Source organism: Lissotriton helveticus, chromosome 12 (genome assembly GCF_964261635.1).
Source record: "Lissotriton helveticus chromosome 12, aLisHel1.1, whole genome shotgun sequence".
NCBI lineage: Eukaryota > Metazoa > Chordata > Amphibia > Caudata > Salamandridae > Lissotriton > Lissotriton helveticus.
In genome coordinates, this window is record NC_136073.1 from 819,929,700 (window position 1) to 819,951,887 (window position 22,188).

At 41.5% G+C, this 22,188-nt stretch overlaps 1 protein-coding gene across 4 annotated transcripts in view; it reads right to left on the reverse strand.

The window, feature by feature from the left end:
- Positions 1 to 14,341, reverse strand: part of PI4KB (phosphatidylinositol 4-kinase beta) — a 154,572-nt gene extending 140,231 nt beyond the window's left edge. For 3 of the 4 annotated variants that reach the window (XM_078670478.1, XM_078670476.1, XM_078670474.1), the window contains exon 1: positions 14,140 to 14,304. The gene's annotated coding sequence lies outside the window, so the exon portion shown is untranslated. Of the gene's footprint in view, positions 1 to 14,139 lie in introns of all 4 variants that reach the window. The other variant, XM_078670477.1, reaches the window with a different exon arrangement.
- Between the last annotated feature and the right edge of the window lie 7,847 nt (positions 14,342 to 22,188).

The window sequence follows — 22,188 nt, forward strand, 5'->3', positions numbered from 1 at the left end:
TAATGTGGCATCTTTTCTGATAGTATTACTTTATTAATTTTCAATGCTTACAGTTAACAGTGTCTGGGCATTTGTTGTACCTCATTAGCACCGGTGCAACCAGAGCTAGAAACCAAATTCATTGTTAAAATCAGCAGATTATGTGGCAGATGATGGATTATGTGCCAAATCTCTAATTATGTGAACATCGCCACACAATTGCATAATTTCAGTGGCCCTTACCATATCTCTTATACAACATCCCACTTAGTAGCACACTTCTCAGTGATAGAAACTCCATACGGTGATCATTAAAATCTCAGCTCTGTTCTAAAATCAATTCCTGAAAGCGTGAAGGACTGGTCACTGTGTGCCTATTCTGGGTTGGCAGAGATTTATAAAGAAAGAGGTAAATTACATTGTAAATACCCACAACGTGGCTTTGTTTAATAAAAAGGAAACCGCTTTCCTTGGTAGACTGGCGGAGTACAGACAAGCAACCCAGTTTCATGGCATTTATTTGAGAAGTTTTATATAGTGCGAACATGATCCGTCTAGGTATCACAGCGCTGTACAAAGAAGCAGACATATTAAACAAGTAGACAAGCAATAGTAAATACTGTACATATAACAGGTAAAACATACAAAATGAGGAAAGAAACAACAAGATACATAGTAGCTATAGAGTTACAAAACTGCTTAGTAGAATAGGCTTCCAGAGCTATATAGATGAAATAACAGTCAATTTGAATGGATTCAGGTCTGTTTTTGAAGGTATTTATTAAGAAGCAAGGCAGAAAGGCAGAGCAACCTTAGTGGATGGAACAGTCGGCTGGGTGCATTTGAGGGAACAGAAACCCAAGACTTGCATTTGGAAAGGACAGCAATCTGCAAGGTGGCAGAGGGCATAGAATTCTGAGCAAGTGAGGCATCCTGATGAGAAGACAGAGGTAGGTGAAAGCACTGACAAATAGCACAAAGGAGAGACGACAACTGCACCTTGAGTGAGTCACACCTCCAATAACAACTCAGATGTTTTAAGGCATAGGTAAAGCGGAGTCTGGACCAGGACCCCAGCCTTTAAAGGGGGGGGGGGGGTAATAGATCAGGCTCTGTTCGCCACTCAGTCCTGCCCTGAAGACCATGCCCGATTCTTAAACATTGTTTGAAATACTATTTTCCTTGAATTTATTTACGATATGGGTGATGTGTGGGAGTCTTTTACAGATATTTGGCAGATAAATGTTGTGTTTATGTTTTTCAACACCATGCAACACCCATAAAAAAAGTTCCTATTAGATCAAAATTTGACCTCACATATGAGAAATGGCAGTGGGGCATAAAGATTATTTGCAATAATATTAGGGAGATGCAGCTAATTTACAATATTTAAAACACACATCACTATCCCTGAATATTAATGGAAACACACTTCGAATTTGACCAAGTGTGCCCGTGTATTGTCAGTGACCTATTAGGAGTGTCTAATGGTTGAAACAGTTAACGGTTTTAAAAAAAAAAGGGGAAAATAAGCAAAGAATTGAAAGACCATCTAAGGATATTGTAGAAACCCAACTGTATATATCATAAATAACTTAATTCAGAAACATAAATTATCCACCAGAGAGCGTACAAAGTTACTAAAGACCATGAAGAAGAAAACGAAACCGTATAGAAAAACAGTAAAGATTAAGCAACAAGATCTGTTATGGATCTCTCAACAGCAAACAGCTTCAGAGAATAATACTTGTGCTTTCTGGAGCATCACTGCTCAAAATTCCTTCAGAAACGGACTTGACAGCATACGAGATTCCATTCGCTACCTCGTATGATTATATCACGGTTTAATATAAATAAAATAAGGTCATGGGCTCTCTTGAAATTTATCTGCAAAGTTCAGAAGTTATTCAGTCAGCCACTTATGATCAGTTGATAGGGTACATTAAGAAAGCAAGAGCTTGGCAGCAATAGGGCCCAGATGGAGTCCCTATTTTGGTGTTGAAAAAGAATCCAGAAATGTGGGCCAATTGTCTTGTTCCTTTATTTAAAATTTGCTTTACTACTGGCTATTTGCCAGAAACCTGAAGGGGGTAGCGTCATTGTCCCTATGCATGAGACAGGAAGTAAACAGTTGCCAGGGAATTATCGGCAGATCTCGTTGTTGGACACAGTAGGGAAGGTCTTTGCAATGAGGATCTTAGAACACATGCATAAATGGGTGCAGGACGCAAACATCTTTCCCCTGAACAGTCTGGTTTTAGAGCAAACCGGTTGGTCATCGCCAATATAGCAGGTTAACAATTTTTAGTAGAGAACTATGTTGTAAGAAACAAGTTGTATTTATATATAGTTTTTATTGATTTCTCTACTGCATTTGACTCTGTGAACAGACCAACTTTATGGCAGAAGTTATCTGCTCTAGGGATACTGATTGATCTATTGCGCCTGTTGGGTTCCCTGTATTCCATTACCTAATAGGTTCTAAATGTTTGCTCACTCTTCTGAATGCGGACAACATATTCTTAATTGATCGAACTCCCATTGGTCTTCAGATGAGTCTGAACAGTTTGTATTAATTTGCACAGAAGCACTTTTTAAAAGTGAATACAGCAATAATAAAAATCCTAGTTTTTAGGGGAGGTGAAAAGCCCCAAAGTTCAACGGGTATTTAAGAAACAAAAAATTGTAAAAAGTAAATATTTATACAAATCTGAGTAAAACCTTTTGTGAAAATTTAACGGATGAGGTCCACAGCACAAAATTATGTAACAAAGCACTTGGGCATGCACATTTTCTGCAGTTTTATTACTGTTCTATGGGAAGATGACATTCCGATCACCTAGAATTAAGTTAAACAAAAATTCCCCCCACATTATCCCACGTCCTAAAGCACACTCTGATTGGCTCTTGGGGGTTCTTAAACAAATGCCTAGGGAATATTGTGACAACATTTTGTTCATAAAGTTACTCCATCCCGATCTTAATAGTGGGTACATTTGTGCAATCTTTAGCCAACATTATTCAATGAGGATTTAAAATACTCTATACCTTAAGTAAATCTCTTTGATCTCTGCTTAGAACAGAGATGTTGTATAATACCGCAAACTACACAGAGTTAGGGAAATTTGTTTAGAGTCTTAGAATATTTTGAGGGCAATATGCTTCTTTTAAAGGGATGGTCCACAGGGAACTTTCAACACTTTCCTAGATCCCAATCTCTGTGTCTTAGCTTTAAGATGGATAAGGATCACAGTATTTCTCTGAAATCCTATGACACTGTATGTAATAACATTTCTTTAGGATTGGCCCGGCCATACTTATCCTTTCAAAGTCTGCACAGCATTAGATATCTCATTGTAACCATACGCTCTGGAAAAGTTCCTTTAAATAAATAATGTGTTGGTGAAATGGTCCAAGACCTCCAAAAAACCCAGTGCCTGTGATTTATGCTATACAGGAATTCGAGATATGTTTGGGATTAAATGAAGCTAGAGCCAAATACTTACTACTGCTGATGAAGAGTTATAATTTGGACACACACAAGTTATAATAGAGTTGTTAAAAAACAAATCAAACTAATTTTTTTTTAAAGTGCATACACTGTTTTAATGTTTTTTAGCAATTTCTTGCTGAATGGATTTTATTAGTCTATTGTTCAAATTCTGTATGATGGTGGTTTTATTATGGTTTGTTGTGTTTTATTATGTCTTTTACTATGTTGATCGTAGACCTCTATTGGAGGTCAATAATTATGAAGTAAAGAACGATAATAGGAGTTCATCATCCTTACCCAAAAGGGTTAACTAGCATATGTTCTCCATCATGGCACAAGTAAGAAGTCATTATGGTAACATCAGCATTAGAATAATAAATACATAAAGTAAAAACATGACAATAGCATCTCAGAATGCCTCTGCATTGTAAAGGGACCTTAAGGTGGTTTAAGTGCTACGCCTATAACCAGTCGCATGTTATGCATATTTCAATGACGCATGACTGTCATCTTACATACATCTTTATTTTTGTAGCAAACCTGACCATAGAACAAACTGAAATTAACGGAGGGAAGCACAACCCAACTTTAAGTGTGCTGACAGTTGAAGCGGGGTCGACAGGGAAAGTGTGTGAGCCCAATGACAATGGTCAGGGCATTCTGAACTTTTTGGCAGCCTGGTGGCAGGAACCTGACCAGATGGGGTCTCATGTTTGGATAAGGCGGTGACAGCAAATGGTAACAGCAGCTGAGGGACATGGTCGCCAGGGGTGAGCATTCTCCAACTCATGATGTTAGGCTCTTAGCCCACTCCTGACACAGCAGTTTGGAGTTTAATATCCCACTCACACAACCCTTGAGAACCTAGTGAAGGTAGGGTGTTCTTTCTTTTCTAGGTTCAGCAAACATTTTCCCATTTAGTCTGCCTTATTCTGCCAGGAAAGACTTGTGGCAATCTTGAATGTGTAATCCTGTTTTGCTCTATATTTGAATGTGTAAATCCTGATGAATATCAGTTGTTGTGAACTAGTAAAATCTGTGTAAAATCCGAAGAGTATCTATCACCTAGGATGTGACTGTCGTATGAAGTCTTGAAATAAAATGTGAGATATACTGAACCGAATTGTAAGGCTCATTAGATAAAAATCAAGCCCCTATAGAGCAAAAACAGTCAATAATCGTGGAAACACCCATGACAAAGAAAAATGCAAGCACATCTGCTTTTCCGAAAAATCTTTCTCCAGTCTTACGTTTTAAAATCTCCAAATGTCACATTAACAGTCAATATTGGTCTTTTACGCAGTATTTCCAGAAAGTCAGGTGAATAGTAAAAATCGGTCAGGATCAATTGTTAAAAAATTAAAGTTCGAGTTCATGATGAAAATTGAAAGACAATTCTATCCTGCCATAAACATAGCTGCAAAGTCAGGACGTGTCTTCTGTGTCGGGGAAGTGGCTACTATATGTTTTGGAAAATTGAAGCGTGGACATGTGTTTTTTTCTTGTTAAAGCTGCTAACAGAGGGGGGTAGCGTTTCTGTTCTTCCCCTGCTTGATACATGTGACATCATACTTCAACTAAGGGCATGTCTGGGACCTGGCTGTTTTACCAAAGTATAGCCTCTGTAGTACTAAAGCTGACAGTGGGATGCTAGGGACCTTTACGTAGCAGTCTAGCCCTTTGCAAGTTCTCCACAAAGTGCCCTTGGGGTTTGCGAATAGGGCACTTGCACTAGAGAACCAAGTTTGGCACACTTACCAGGCTCATCTCCTGGAGAGTGCCAGGGGGTGATGCCTTTGCCATGGTTTGGGTCAGCATGTAATCTGGCACTGTTCCATGTTTTGGCTACAGTGCCTAGGTTCCTAAGTGGCTTGAGTGTACGTGGGGGCCTGTCGTAAGCAATCAGGAAGAGCCAGATGGTGGTAAATCAGGAGGCCAATTTGCCAGTGTGATGACTGGTGTTATGACTTCTGTACACAGTTTTTTTTCTGTCCCCACCAAGATGTAAACAAAGGATGCAAAGTACGTAAATAGTGTAAATGTGATATGTTTATGCAAGTTTTTCGTTTGTGTCAATTGAGTCTTGTTTTACATTTTGAATAAATACTGCCTAGAACGTTTCTGAAACAACACCAGGGTCGGTCACTGTGTGGTACTTTGTCTTTCAGGTCTCTACCCAGTCAGCAGGTCCACTCCTTTGTTTCTTTGGAGAATACCGACCATGTGTCTTTGCGTTGTGTGCAAGATGGTGAACAACCTTTACAACGAAACTTTTACAACGCACTACCATTACAACGCGGTCATTACAACGCAAACTATTACAACGCATTGCGCTGGGGGGCGTTCTGGGAAAGGGAATAAGTTTAATTTTCTATCCAACACCTTCCCTAGTGTCCACGGGGACTGGAGTTGGAATAGAAAATTAAACTTTTTACTATCCAGCACCTCTAAGGCCTATGCGTTGTAAAGGTTTGCGATGTAAAAAACGCGTTGTAAAGGCAGTCGTTGTAATAGCCTGCGTTGTAACGTCATACATCCGTGCAAGATTGTGGGCTAGGAAGTGCCTCGGAAATTATAATTGACCTAACTACAACTGATGGATCTACCATTGATTTAAAGTGACCGCTTATTTGGTACATGTTCTAAATACAAACCGCGCATGCTTCCCCATGCAGGGATGCAGCTTTTCTGTTTTGCCAATGGGAGTCTCACTTGCAATCGTGATAGAGGCCGTAACAAGATGTATGAAAACCAACCAGTGCCAGAGTACTAATAAATTGCTGCTACCACCAATGAGCTCCTGGAAGTTTATATGCTCTTGTCCATTATCTAAGCTTCAAATATCGAGCGCTTATCTTTTAAAAGCACGACTGTCCACTCGTTTACACACTATCGTACTAATGCTGTGCGGTAGACAAAGATAAGACTGTCAGTAACAAGTTTAGTAATTACATCATAGAACATGATGTCACCCAAACACTAATAATATAGTTGTTAAAAAGAAGCACCGCCTCATCTAAAGCCTTACACATACACTGCCAGACACACGATACATTTATAAAGGTATACAAGAATCAGTTTGTGGGCACCTGACATTTCTATTCTGAAACAAATACGACCAAAAGCAGCTGTGATGCAACATTATCCTTGCCCCTTTTCACATTCTACTGACGTGGAATACATTTGTCACTGGAGAAATTTACTTTGCTTGGTAGCGAATTATTGTGTGATCGGCAACAAATAGCAAAAGGATTCTCAAATGTCTACATCTGCACAGCAACCTGCTGTTCTATCCGACTCAAAAGTGCAAGGAAACACTCAACGGCCAGGCTAATGGAGGGCTGTCCTCATGCCCGAATTTATGAGGAAAAAAACAACGAATGCTGTTTCACGAAGACAGTAAGCTTGAACCTTCCAAAAACAGGCGAGAGAAAGGGTGCGAGAGAAGGGCCCAAGTTACAACAGGCCACACGAGTGTCACAATAGACAGCTGAAATGTAGCTGGGGAGTCTCGCTGCAATTGTAATCATGCTGCCTGGTCCAGCGCTTGGGCCTAGAGTGCAGGAAACGCACTTTAAATGAATCGGGCTGCAGTTCCAAGATCTGGCGTTCTCAGAACACAAAAATAAAAATTGCCTAATCCACTCTGTTTGTCAACGCGTTGCCTGGGGAGAGAAAAGTGTGTGGATTTAATAAACCTCAACGTGACTTTACGCAGCACATTTTGTACGCTGGACTGGAATGGAAGTATTTCACAACTGCAGATGTTATTCAAATGCAATGTCGTATTGATCTTCGCTATCGAATCGAATGTTAATGTAGATGTATACAACAAGATGCTCTGCACCCAATAGTTGCTTAAAGAGCAGAACGTAATAAACCAAATGGACTTATAACCCAGAAGTCGCAGGTTTCACAGACATGCAGCACAAAGCCATCAAGTTACACAGATCTCACAGCAGTAGACGGTTTCTGCTTATAAATAAGCAAGAAGGGGATAAACAGAAACGCTATCCTCCTATATCAGCTTTAACAAGAAAAAAAATCACGCCCACTCTGCTGATTTTCCACAACGTGGAAAGCGTGGTTGCCCAACAAAAAAGATGCGTCCAAAGATTGCAGCTATGTTTACGGCAGGACAGAACTATCTTTCAGAATCCATCGTGAACTTAAACTTTCACTGGTTTACCGATTTTTTATTATAAATCATTTTTTCTGGAAACGCGGAATAAAAAATGACCAATATTGACTGTTAAAGTGACAATTGCAGATTCTAAAACGTAACACTAGAGAACAATTTTTCTGAAAAGGAGATGTGCTTGCACGTTTCTTTGTCAAGGGTGTAACTACTATTTACTTTTTTTTCTCTCTAGAGGCTTGATTTTTATGTTACGAATTTAACAATTTGGTTCACTATATCACTAATTTTATTTCAAGACTTCAGAACAGTCACATCCTCAGGCAATGGATACTCCTCGGATTACACACAGATTTTACTAGTTCACAACTGTTAATTCACCAGGATTTACATATTCAAATCAAGAGAAAAACGGAGTTAAGAATTTAAAGGTGGAGAAAGACCTATACCTTCTGAATACCCAGGTCTGCCAGACTAAAAGAAGATTCTCCAGGTTACAAAAACCCTTCAAGCTCTGCACTTCCAAAAGACAACTACCCATGAGTGACAAAAACTTTACAAGCTCTGATCTCGGATAGTTATAGCTCAATTTACACAACCTTCCCACAATTAATCCTCACATGATGCTCTACTCTGCATTACTTGACAATGAGGCTTTCAGGATAGACCTACACCATTACTTGATCTTCGGGCTTAGGCCTTGTACATCAGACCTATATTTTAATACCATACCTCAAAACTAGGCATAAGTCACATTAATACAGGTACCATCTGAGTTGTAAATCTTAGCTGAGTACCAGAGCCCACTCTCCAAATGATCATACAGAATGTTGCTAGTTTAGCTGAAACCCCGTATAATGACAAACTCACATTATTAAGAGTTATCTCGTAGGTGTAGAAAAATGCCTTTTTTGGACATGGTTAGCCCCACTTTTTGCCTGGAAAATTAGGTAATTTCGACTGGAAATGCACAGGGTCCCAGCCAAGCAGGTCTCCTATGTCAGAGCTCGTCCCCTTAACTGTACCTTTCGTTTCCCAATTGGCACCACTCAGTATCCCTTGTAAGCCCCCACTAAAGGGTACCCTTGGTACCTAGGGCATTGGCACCGAAGAGGGACCCCAAGGGTAGCAGAAATATATGCTGCATTTGCAGACGGCGTGCCTTGGTGCAGACAAAAACGAAGAGTCGACATGGTACTCATCCCTGTGTGCATGCCCACAAACACTGCATGGGATATAGGTAAGACACCCCTCTAGCATGCCTCAGCCCAAAGGTAGGGTGCACTACATCTCCTGTGAGGGCATATCTGCATGAATAGATGTGCCCCTGATATATCCATGTACATTTTGGGATATTGTAAGTGAACAGGGATGCCATAGAGAGTACATTGGCTGAACACTCAACATTACAGGTTTCCCAACTCCATGATGGCTTCACAGTATTATGGGATGTTTGGTACCAAACATCTCGACTTGAAAAACCAGCACTGATTCCAGCATCAGATTTATTAATAAAAATCCAGAGGACTCTTCAGAAGGGTCCCCTGAAACCTACCAACTTCTAGTGTGTTCCTGACTGGTCTCCACCAGCCTGCCACTAGTAGACATGTTTCTGAACCCACTGGGTGACAGCCTGCGCTTTCATGGGCCAGAAAAAATGCTTGCCCTGGGCAAAGGTACTTCACACCTCCCCAAGTAGGAACAGCTTTCCAGGGTTGGACGCTTCAAAGGTGATGCCACCTTTGAACTCTGACCCACGCCTCTTCTGCTAGCAACAGATGGCAAACCCCCTGTCCTGACCCCACTTTCAGTTGGAGGAAAGGAAAAATTAGCTCGATAAGGAGGAGGGTCCCCAGTCAACCTGCCCCATCTCTAAGGCAGGGCCCCCAGCTCACTTTCCACCATTTTGAAGATGGGAAAAATTACCTAGCAGGGTCATACCCACCCCCCACATGGGGTGAGCATTTAGAGGGTGTAATCACCCTAAAGGTAGGTATTTCATTGGCTACTACCTGGCACTCCCTTTAACGCCCCTATATGTAGTATTTAGGTGGCACCCCTGAGTACTGAATTTTCAAATTCGACAGACACAAGAAGGCCAAGGACAAAGCTTAGGACTGGATTTTGGCGCAAAACCCTGCCTGCTATCAAAAGACTAGACAAACGTGGAACACTGTCTTGTCTTGCCAATGACAGACCTCTACAAAACAATGGGGCCCTCCAGCACTTTGCCAAATTGCCTAAGAACTCCCTTGGAGTGGAGCAGTTACTCCCCAGGCATCAAAACCGCAAAGTCTGAACTCTCGGCTTCTGGCTCTCTGGCTCTGTTGACGCAGCCACTGTCCAAGTGAAGTTACAGAAGCTCTGTAGGAACAACTCTGCCTCCTCGACAAGTTTGGAGGCACCACAATCTTCCGAAGCCAATCACCTACTGGATGCCCTGCAACCCAAGACCAACTACGAGAGACCAGGCCGGACTCCAAATGCCTGAGGACCAGGCACCTGTCAAGGGTGTCAGCAGCCCTAAGACTCACTCGCTGAATGGCTCAGCCAGCCTGCACCAGTCCCTCCGAGGTGTTTGCCCCCGACCACGAGATGCACTTTGCACACCAGAGCTTGGACCACCTCTTTGCTCTGCACCCAGCCCCACTGGAATCTCGAAAACCTTTGTACTCCTGTGGTCCCCAAGCCCTTGCGACCTCTATACATGAGTGCCCTCAGACCTGTCTACAAGTCCCCCTGTGCAGTCTGTTTTTAGGTGGCCCCCCTTCGTCATACCGGGTCAGCTACTTACTCTTCCAGCACCCTGCTCCTGGACGAAACAGGGACGCTCCTGAGAAACTGCTGGTGGAACGTTGGACCATGGCTCCCCAACATTCAAATTCTAGAAGGTGAACCCCCAAGACCTACTGCACTATGATATATTGCATTCTATTTTTTTTCTACATAGGATAACATTGTGCGTAATTGCGCACAACTATTTACTGCTTGTACTTATCTTGCTTATTGTTACCTGTAACTGAAGTTCTTGGTTCAAAATATATATACAATATTTATATATTCAATAAATCTGTCTTGACTTCATTCTTGAGTGTGTTACATGTATTGCCTCTGTGTGTACAACAAATGCTTAGCAATGCCCTCTGATACGCCTAACTGCTCACCCACACTACCACAAAATACAGCATTAGTATGATCTACTTTTGGCGCTGTAAACCAATAAGGGTCTCTCTGCACGGTGTGCCACATTGTGGTACACTGTACAAAGAGGTAGGTTTCCTACAGTAGGTGATAGAGCAAAATGTACGGTTCAGTCCTCTCTTCAGATGACATTATTCTATGCCCAAAACACAACCCCCTTGCTGGAGTAAGATGAGTATGTATTGGCAACGCACAGAGTTTCCACAACACAAATATAACACTCCACACCGCTTTATTTCTCGCTCTGCTTGATCGATGATTAGAAGGTGTGGAATTCCATACTCACTGCATGTCAGCTTAATCCCTACTGATATTTGTTTTCTGGTGGATAATGTTTGCTAAAACATTACGAAGTGAATTTGGAAAAAGCTATGCATGGTCCAGCATGGATCAATGACACAAAAGAAGGTGGTCTGCCTTTAAAAATGTATTTACATTTTTTTGTACGCACAAATACCACCATTATGGACAGCAAAAAGGAAAGTAACAGCTTTAGAAAAACTAATTTGAAAATTGCGATTGCTACAGTTCTGAAATTAAGTAATATCAACAGTCAAGGGAGAGCATTGTATTGCTTGAATTTCCTGGCTCTTCTCTACACCGAGCAAATTTCTCAACATAAATATGGAGACAATTGGTATATTTTACTGAGAACCCACTAAAAACATTAACACAGGGTCAGTTTCTCAAGGGACACCGACTCATGTATCCAAGAAAAATCAAATAGGAGTGCTTATTTACATGAGGTTAGGTACCGCAGAGGACCTCAAATTCCATGCACATCTGAGGACCTCAAAAAAGCCATTTAATTAAAAGCCCCATTCACGAAGACATCATAGAAGCCAATTAGGCTAATTTCAGCACTTAAGAGAACCCTCAATAACCGATATGCCCATCTGCTAGATTATCTGAGAAATCATAGAACCCATGTCCACCAGAAGACCACCTGAGTTCATGCAAGCCTAATGCATCAGGGCACTGCTGAAATCCTTACACTAGTGGCTGTACGCCTTCTCTAGCACCTGACAACTCACACAGTCGATATACAAAAAGCCAGCACCTGTTAACTCAAAAGCACTAGAATCTCACAGAAGACCTGTTCGAGGAGAGCACCTCTGATAATTTCACAGAACATGTGAATCTTCAGAAACTGTATATGCAACATGGTAGTGGACAACTCAACGTAACTCATGTGCGGGTGCATCATCTAAGAAAGCCTGTACAGCACACAGTAGTAGAAGTACCACCAAGACTACATAGTGTTTATGTATCTTGGTGCATCAGTTCTGAAACTCTCGCATAATTTTAGTGCCCGATGTCAAGCATCTGAAAGCCCATAATCATAAAGTGCTAATCCCTCCGAACATGCATAGAACCCTTACACTGAATAACTTCAGCACTTCTGGACTCCTTAAAAGAACCTGTGTATATGAGAACCAGGCCCTTTGTACACCTAACAGAATGGAGGCAGCCAATTATGGGTTACTAGAAACATCACAGAGATAATAAAAGATGTGGGTCAGAAACTTAAAGGACCTCGCAGAATCCACGTAAAAGTAACAGTACATCAAAGAAACTCAAAACACCTTTGTATCTGGGGTTCTAGAGCTCTGAGAATTCACCCAGCAAATGTCCCATACCCAACATTAATTAACAAAATCCTTAAACGAGGGCTGGCGCGTCTTGATAACCAACAGAACCTATGTACACAAATGCAGGATAAATAACCGTGCATGGGTGCAGCTCTAAGAATATAGATCAGCCACAGTGCAGCATCTGTGATAGCCAAAAAACAGGGTTTAATAAGTGCTACAACTCTGACCACACAGAACTCAAGTACTGAGTGTAACATATTTGGGATCATTTTAGAACTCGCGTCCTTACTTCCTTAAATCAGAACTCAGAAGTATCGGTGATAGGAAGCACATTCTGGCCCTGTCCTCCTGAAAATCCCAATACGATAGAAACAGCACTTCGGACAGCCCACATAATAATAACTCATACACAAGCACCAACATGTCAGAGAACTCAAAGAGCATATGGACACCTCTGCAACACACCTAAATACATTATGTAACTAATGAACAACACTACTTGAATGGCATCACTTCCAATAATCACCAGAGCTCAAGGACATGGTGTGGCACCTCCGAGGGCCAGCAGAGACCGTCGCTGCAGAATGTGATACCAGGCACAGCCCAGGGCCAAGTGCAGCACCCTCGAGAGCCAGCAGAGACCGTCGCTGTAGAATGTGAAAACAGGCACAGCTCAGTTCCAAGTGCAGCACTTCCGACAGACACCCTAGGCTTATGTACACGAGAGAAGCAGAGACAACTCAAGTTCAGGTACACATTCCCAACAGCTCGAAGAACCGAGTTGGGGTGCAGCAGCTCTGAGAACCAGAAAAGCTCGCTATGTGAGTCCAGCTGCTTCCAGAACCAAGGGAGCACAGTAACCATTGCGGCATCTAGGGGGACTGGCAGATTGATGTCCACGGTTGGAACAGCAACTCATAGAAGCAGAAAAAGCTCATGCAATTAAGTGCAAAAAGCTACTAGAAGCAGCAGAGTTCACGGACATGCCAGCAACTGCCCCGAGAACCTGCCGAGCTCAGCACTTCGGCGAACCACCAAGCTCATGCACTTCAGTGCACGGCCGGTGAACCAGTACAGTCCAAGTGGCACAAGTGCAGCGGCTCCGAGTACCCCCAAAGCTCGGGGATGAGCGCACCAGCAGAACGTACATACACGAAGACAGCACACCAGGAACCCGTAATGCTCATGCACAATGGTGCTGCACACCCAAGAGCCGGCAGAACTCATGTGAATGAATACGAGCTGCAAGACCGAAAACAAGCCTGGCCCTTGCACATGACAGAAGCAACCAAGAGAACAAGAAAAGCCGGGTCATCCATTGAAGCAAAATACTAATCTAGGCTCGTCAAATCCAGGTGACAGTCTGCACAATGCGAAGGGGGCAGGAGCGAAACAAGGGCTGTCACAGTGTCTCCTCCCCGCATAGGTGCGAAAGAGAGCGGGGGTATGACAGGTTAATCTGGGGGTACACACACATTAAATACAAAGGGGGCAGAACCTGGCTGGGTATGACAGATAATCTGGGGGCACACAAACATTAAATACAAAGGGGGCAGAACCTGGCTGCTCACTCTATGCGGAGCCCCAGTCCTTTCCCTTAATCTGGGGCAGCACTGCTCTAGGCGCTCTTCATCCCCCTGGACGTCTTCCAAACATACACCTTTCACCTGTGTCAGCTCCCCTCCTTTCACCAGCTCCCCTCCTTTCACCCGCTCCCCACGGCCCCTTCTCACCTCCCTCAGGCGGGGCGCCCCTCCATGTCGCCCCGCGCTCCTCATAGCCCAGCTGCAGCCTCTGAATCCATCCTGGCTCCACTGGCACCGGAAACCGCCCCCGCCTCAGCCCCAGCGCAGGATCCGCAGGACCTGTCACAGCCGGGCCTCGGACACCGGAAGGGGGCGCCATAGAGACGTGGACAGAGCGCCGCCAGCTGTCATGCGCATGGAAAGAGGACTGGAATGGCGCAGCTTCGCAGAGGGAGGCGAGGAGGGCCTTCTGCCTTAGAACGGGCCCCGTGGAATCATTCTGGTCCCTTAGAGCAGTGACCCGCGACGCTCTTAAACGGCCTCTATAAAATGTCGTTTCTATAACCACAGTCGCAAATTTTAAATATATCTGGTAACGCTCATAAATAAATGTACCTGGCTGTCAGTAAAAAATAGACTTCACTTGAATTGGTAAATAACATTTTCAGTTTACGTAAAAACTTTAGTTCTGAAAGCTGTACTTTCCCATCTCAACATGGGTTCCGAGAGCTTTAGTTGAAAGCTGAACCAAGGCTCTCCTTCGAATCGACACGCGCACAACTGTCAGGAAAGAAAGACTACGGAAGAGGATCCACCGGATCCTTAATATCAGAGTTATATCATGTTAGTGGCACTAGTGCTGGGATTGGACACTGGTTAGTAAAGAAAACCCATAAACTGGGGGTCAAGGTGTGGCAGTGGAAAAGGGGTAGAGTCATCTTATACAAATATATATATATATATATATATATATATATATATATATATATATATATATATATATATATATATATATATATATATATATATATACCGCAAAGAAATTGGCAACAAGGAGAAACGTGATAGTGTATCTGTTCTGATCACAAGAAGTTCTGTTTTAAAACATTTTATGGGTAAGATATTTGCTGCAGAGATCTTTGTGTGCCCATGAAATTTGAGGGCATTATAATAATAATGGTAAGTTAACTCTGGTGGTTCATGCACTCGCTTGAGCGATCTGTGTTTTGTCTTCACAGTTTTGACGCATAAAGGGTTAAGCTGCCTGCTGCAAAGCACATTGTGTGACATGCAGATCACAGATTTGTGTTTTATATAGGTAAGTGGGTTACTGCTTTTGACACAAAGATCATTTTGTTACTTTCAGGCGCCTAAGGCAAGCCCGTCTGCGCCCGTCCGCGGCCGGATGGGGCCAGGGGCCGCAACCCCTGCATCTTTTCCTGCACAGAGAAGGTATTATAGTTCTGATTCCCTTCTTAGCATGAGGACCAGTATAGAAAATAGCTGTGCGCACTCTTATCACGCTCTAGAGCTGCCCGCGGTTTGTCCCCTTTGTAAATACAAGCTGAACACCACCCAATATCAGGATGGGAAGCGGGACATCAACATGCTGCTCGTAAACTGTAGGTCTTTACCTAAACATAGCATAGAAATTGCCCTATTGCTGGAGGAACATCTGCCAGACGCAGTCTTTTTAACGGAAACCTGGCTGACGCCAGATTCCGAACCAGACGTAATACAGGCATTACCTCCGGGCTATCAGATCATGCGAAAAGACCGCGCACTAGGGAGAGGAGGTGGCGTGGCAATTATCTATAAAGAACAGTACACTTGCCGATGTTCCCCAGACTCTATCCCAGACTGTGAAAGTTTATCTTTCAGTATTGATTTTTCCCCCAACAATTGTTTTTCGGGCACTCTTATATACCGCCCCAGGCCCCCCTAAGCAGTTTCATAAAGCTTTACCACCGATTGTCGCCGAGTTGGTCACAATTCCTGCCAACTTTACGCTACTAGGCGACCTTAACATCCATTTTGACATTACCACTGACCGCACTGCAATGGAGCTGGCGGACGACCTAGCCGCATTACAACTGGAACAACTGGTGGTCTCCTCAACCCATAATAGGGGCCATCTTTTGGATCCAGTTTTCAGTAATTGCTCTGAGCTCAGAGTTGTCCCAATTTTTGGCTGCCTTGGACTGACCACTCACTGATTCCTCTTACATGGTCTATAAGCAAGCCATCCTCTTTGATTCCTACTCCACGGAAAGCTAGAAACTGGTCCAGACTCCCTTTGGAACAGTGGACCGATGCTCTTATGACCTCTAGACCCCCACCTAATAAGGATCCCTATGTAGCCAACAGGGAGTATGATGAGTGGATTCTAAACTCTCTCGAGGCTACACTTCCCCTCTGTAAAACTACTTTGAAGCGGTCGTCGAAAACCACCCCTTGGTACTCAATGGAGCTTAGGATAAAAAAAAACGACAATGTAAAAAATTAGAAAGAAGGTGGCGCCTGGAATTCGCCTCCTCTGATAAAATTCTATATAGGGAGGCGATACGAGCCTACAAACAAGAGATAATAAGCGCACAAGCGGCTTACTTCACAGAAAAAATTACGTTGGCTAAATCAAAACCAAAAGACATTTTTCAAATAGTAAAGAGTCTTACTAAACCCTCTCCCCCCCCCTGTGTCCAATTGTAACACAACGGCTCACTGCAATAATTTGGCAGAATTCTTCTACCAAAAGGTGCATCAAATCTATGTATCATTCACGGTGGTGGACCCAGACCCTTCTGGTCAAGAAGTTGCCCATCAGGTTCCAGCCACTCTGGACCAGTCCCCTTTACTTGATCAGTTTCCTTTACTTGATCATGAGACCCTTGAATTAATGATGCTTCAAGTAAAGTCAGGCTCCCCTTGTGACCCAGCCCCACCGGACGTACTAGTCTCGATAAGCCAGGTTGTCCTCCCCACTGTTATGAACCTTCTTAATTGGTGTGAGGAAAATCCCAGGACGTCTAAATATATAGTGTGAACAATCAGGAGGAATCAGTGGTCAGGAAGGAATAATCGAACAATTAACAATGTTTATACAAAGTAAATATTTTTAATGATTATTTGTTTAAAAAACCATACAGAGTATGACCAAAAGGTCTAACTATATGATAAAGATAAAAATTGCTTCAATTACATACAATTCTAATAGTCATATAACATAAAATTCATAATCAATACAGTGAAATTCATACACAAAAATACACATAATAAATCAAATTAAAACATAAAAACTCGACGCGCGTTTCGGCAGTGAACCGCCTTCTTCAGGAGACATAGAATAAATCCTGAAAATATATATATGAGAAAGAAATATATATTAAAATATCGTCCATATATATATATATATATAATCATTCGTTTAAATGCCAGCTAATATATATTTAATAAACATTGCAAATGACTGGAAAAACATATTAAACAATATCACCACATTAAATACGACAATCCTTCCTATCTGACTGACCCTCCATTACAATTTGCTCACCCAATGGCAATAATTTACCAGAATAATATCTCGTGATTGTACAGTACTGACTCAACAATAACTGATCATAAATGGATCATTCGTAACCGGTTCCAACCTTTATCGTTGAAAAGCACACTCTAATAAACTCTTCCTAGATAGCCATATTTTCGTTATATTCCAAACTTTACATTTTGTTTCCCCATTGATGGAGGTTGTAAATATGGGGTTAATCAACTCCTCATATTCCTTTAAATAAATTACAGGCAACACATAGCAGTACACGATCAATTACTTACAACATTGGACGCTCTATCCATGCAGTAACTAAGATGGAAGGTAGACTCTTCTGTAATTATGATGGTAATAGTGAAGATTCAAAGTGGAGATAGTCCTGATAATATAAGAGGGGACATGACTGAAACAGGGGTACAATCCAGGATATATACATTCAAAATTGCGACAGAATGGGTCAAATACACTGCGCAAGACATGTGGATACCCCTACACTTTAAGGTAATTTAATTACTAATATAGACGACAGAGGAGGCCAGTGCACATGAGAATTTCAGTGTGTATATAGCCTGTAGGTGGTAACCCATTTCATTGTCAACCATTCTCATAGAAGGCCGTAGATATATATTTTTTATTTTTTATACCTGATCTCCACAGTAGTGGGTAGAAATCAATACTCGGGATAAACGTTGCCTTGTCCAAATGCGGCTTAATATGATATCCAAATGCTCTCAATTGACTGGTAGATGGAGAAAGGGCGGATGATATACAAAAAGGGAGGAAAAGGAAAATATTGAATGGTAGCTAATCAGCATTATATATGGTAAATAGTATTTATTATTTAAACTCAACATGTTTCTACCATTGTGCACAATTGCGTTATATGTATACCTGGGGATATCCAAGGAGGATGGTGGTATATATAGCGTCGATATAAACCGTTCTGAAAACGATAGTCGCACTGTAGCTGGTTGGAAACATTAGAAGAATGCATAAAGGCACTATTAGGGGTAGTAATACATAGGTTTGATTATAACGGACTTTATCTGAGGCTAAAACTAATGTAACAGCTACAGTACTAAGCGTCTCAATTACCTTTAGATATCGCGTGATGTAGAGAATGGTAGTTCCGATGAGTATTGCCCGATAATGGTTAACTCAAAAGAAGGGTAAAAGAAGTGTCTGTAAAATAAAATTACGAGTACGGGTCAAAAGACAGTTTAAACCGCAATCTGCAATAAGGCAAATGCCGGAAAGTTTTGAGTGCGCCTAGCAGAATGGAGTCCTTACCTTAAATTAATAAATAATAAACGGACAGCAGAATAGTGCTGCTCCGACGCTTGTGTTGTGGGGATCCAACCTCCACATACAGAGAAAGATGAGACGTCTCTGTGAGAAAAATAACGATTGAGAATCAGAACAGAATTGAATCTCAATCCGTGATCACGCAAAATGCTCGTAATATCAGAGCGCCCACCGCGACGGGATTCTTACCTAACGATAGTAGACGGTGCACGGACAGCAAGGTAGTGCTGCTCCGACGTTCTGTGGGGACCCGGCCTCCACCCAAAATGAAGATAGCCGCCGGTTTGTTGGTGTGGAATTTAAACGCAGTTCTTGGCGCGAAATCCCCGGCACTACTATTAATGTTAGTAGATCTAAAAAGAGGACTACTGAGGAAATAGAGGAAATAGAGGTCCTTAAAGCGTCCCAATCTAACATGGCGCTTAAACACTCTCGGGTTTGTACGATTGTTATAGAATATATATACACATACAACATGATCGCGGTTTCCTTTCAGATGAAAATATAATTTGTATAAAGTCTAGGTATTATAAGCCCACAGAATACGCTATTTAAAATATTATTTTACATTAAAAAAATTTTTTGGGGTCGAATTGTTCAGTTTTAACAAAAAAGACGGTACTGTCAGTCAATAGATATATAATTATGTATATGATCTCAACCTATATCTATATATCAAGATGTGAGGTTCCTACTGAAAAAGCCCTATTATTTTGAATATTGATCCTTAATAATGATAGAAAGTTCAAATAAAGAATTCAAAACAGAGAGGATGTTCGAACGTATTGACCTTCCATTTCATAGATGGAAGGTGTCTGAAGTATATTTACCTGAATCTTTTACAGACTCTTAGTTGTATTTACGGAACCCCGAATTGGCAATGTTAACAGTTTGGGAGATCCAGGAGATATTTCCACTCAGGACTAAGATAGTGTGACTCTATATACTTGGTCACATCTATCAATGAATGTATCATTTCTACATATATGTCTACAGACTGACACAGAGGAATAATATAAACTCCTAAATATATTAGATGATTACTAGTTAATGGAATCTTGATTGGAAATAGAGTAATTACATGATTCCTTATTTCGCCAAGTCAAAGGCGTCAGTATGGGGGCATCTGTGGCTCCCTCTATTGCCAATATCTACATGGCAGCCTTTGAAGCTAGATTCATTTATAATGAGGTAGCCCCCTTTTTCGAATCCATCTCCCATTGGTCCAGATATATAGACGACATCTTTTTTATCTGGACCAATGGGAAAGATTCGCTCCTTGAATTTCTTGAGTGGATAAATCTGACAGATGTGAATCTCAAATTCACTGCCCAATACAGTGAAACACAGGTCGAATTCTTAGATATCATCATTAAGAATCAAAACAATAAACTCATCGTTGATCTGTTTATCAAATCGACAGCGAGGAATACCCTCCTTCATTTCAAAAGCTTTCACCCGCGGTGTCAAAGAGAGAGTATTCCTTTCTCCCAATTCCTCCGAGTTAGGAGGAACTGTTCGAACCTAGTAGACTTTGACACCCAGGCCAAAATAATGAGACAGAAATTTCTCAATAGAGGTTACCCACATAGATTGATACGAGACTCATACAAACGAGCAAGATTTTACGATCGCGACCACCTCCTTAGAACAAAACCACCTACAACTAAAGACCAACTAGTATGTATCACAAAACATTCTACTCTTGACAATACAGTCAGACACATAGTCAACTCAAACTGGCATATTCTCAATGCTAACCCCACCAGCATTAAATTAGACAAGCCTATCTTTGCTCATAAGAGAAATAAAAATCTTAAGGATCTCATAGTACATTCTCGCTTTACAACAAATAATGCCCATTCAGAATTTGTGCAGAGATCAATCAGAAATAATTTTCCTGTTAGAGGCACTGTCAAATGCTCATCCTGTAAATCCTGCAGTAACATCATTGAAGGTGAGTTCTTTGAACATAATGGCTGTCGAACTTCTGCCCAAGACATGTGGAATTGTAAAACTATGAACTGTATTTACTTTATTTTGTGCCCATGCCAACTTGGCTACGTAGGTGAAACCTCCAGGTCGGTCCAAACTAGACTTACAGAACATAGGTCAGCTATCCGTACAAACAAACAACTAGCCCCTTTAGTGAAACACTTTAATGAAAATCGCCATGCTCCAGATGATTTCAAATGGCGCATTTTGGAGAAAATTAGAATTCCAAATAACAAAGGTGGCGAGCAAGTCAGAAAGAAAAGGGAGGTGTTTTGGATCTTCTCCCTGGGAACTTTCAAGAAGGGCCTTAATGCCGAAATTCCTTGGGAGAATGCAATCCTTTAGCATCCGTTTATAAACTATTTTTGGCCTGTTCCATTTTCATTCGCTGCGTCATGCCTTTCGGCGTTTTCGCTATGAAATTATGAATGTTACTGAACCTATTTAGAAAAATATTACTTTCCGATAGCAGTTCTTCTTAAAACATATATGCCCTATACATATTAATCATTTGAAGGACATAACTAACATCATGTAATTACTCTATTTCCAATCAAGATTCCATTAACTAGTAATCATCTAATATATTTAGGAGTTTATATTATTCCTCTGTGTCAGTCTGTAGACATATATGTAGAAATGATACATTCATTGATAGATGTGACCAAGTATATAGAGTCACACTATCTTAGTCCTGAGTGGAAATATCTCCTGGATCTCCCAAACTGTTAACATTGCCAATTCGGGGTTCCGTAAATACAACTAAGAGTCTGTAAAAGATTCAGGTAAATATACTTCAGACACCTTCCATCTATGAAATGGAAGGTCAATACGTTCGAACATCCTCTCTGTTTTGAATTCTTTATTTGAACTTTCTATCATTATTAAGGATCAATATTCAAAATAATAGGGCTTTTTCAGTAGGAACCTCACATCTTGATATATAGATATAGGTTGAGATCATATACATAATTATATATCTATTGACTGACAGTACCGTCTTTTTTGTTAAAACTGAACAATTCGACCCCAAAAAAATTTTTTAATGTAAAATAATATTTTAAATAGCGTATTCTGTGGGCTTATAATACCTAGACTTTATACAAATTATATTTTCATCTGAAAGGAAACCGCGATCATGTTGTATGTGTATATATATTCTATAACAATCGTACAAACCCGAGAGTGTTTAAGCGCCATGTTAGATTGGGACGCTTTAAGGACCTCTATTTCCTCTATTTCCTCAGTAGTCCTCTTTTTAGATCTACTAACATTAATAGTAGTGCCGGGGATTTCGCGCCAAGAACTGCGTTTAAATTCCACACCAACAAACCGGCGGCTATCTTCATTTTGGGTGGAGGCCGGGTCCCCACAGAACGTCGGAGCAGCACTACCTTGCTGTCCGTGCACCG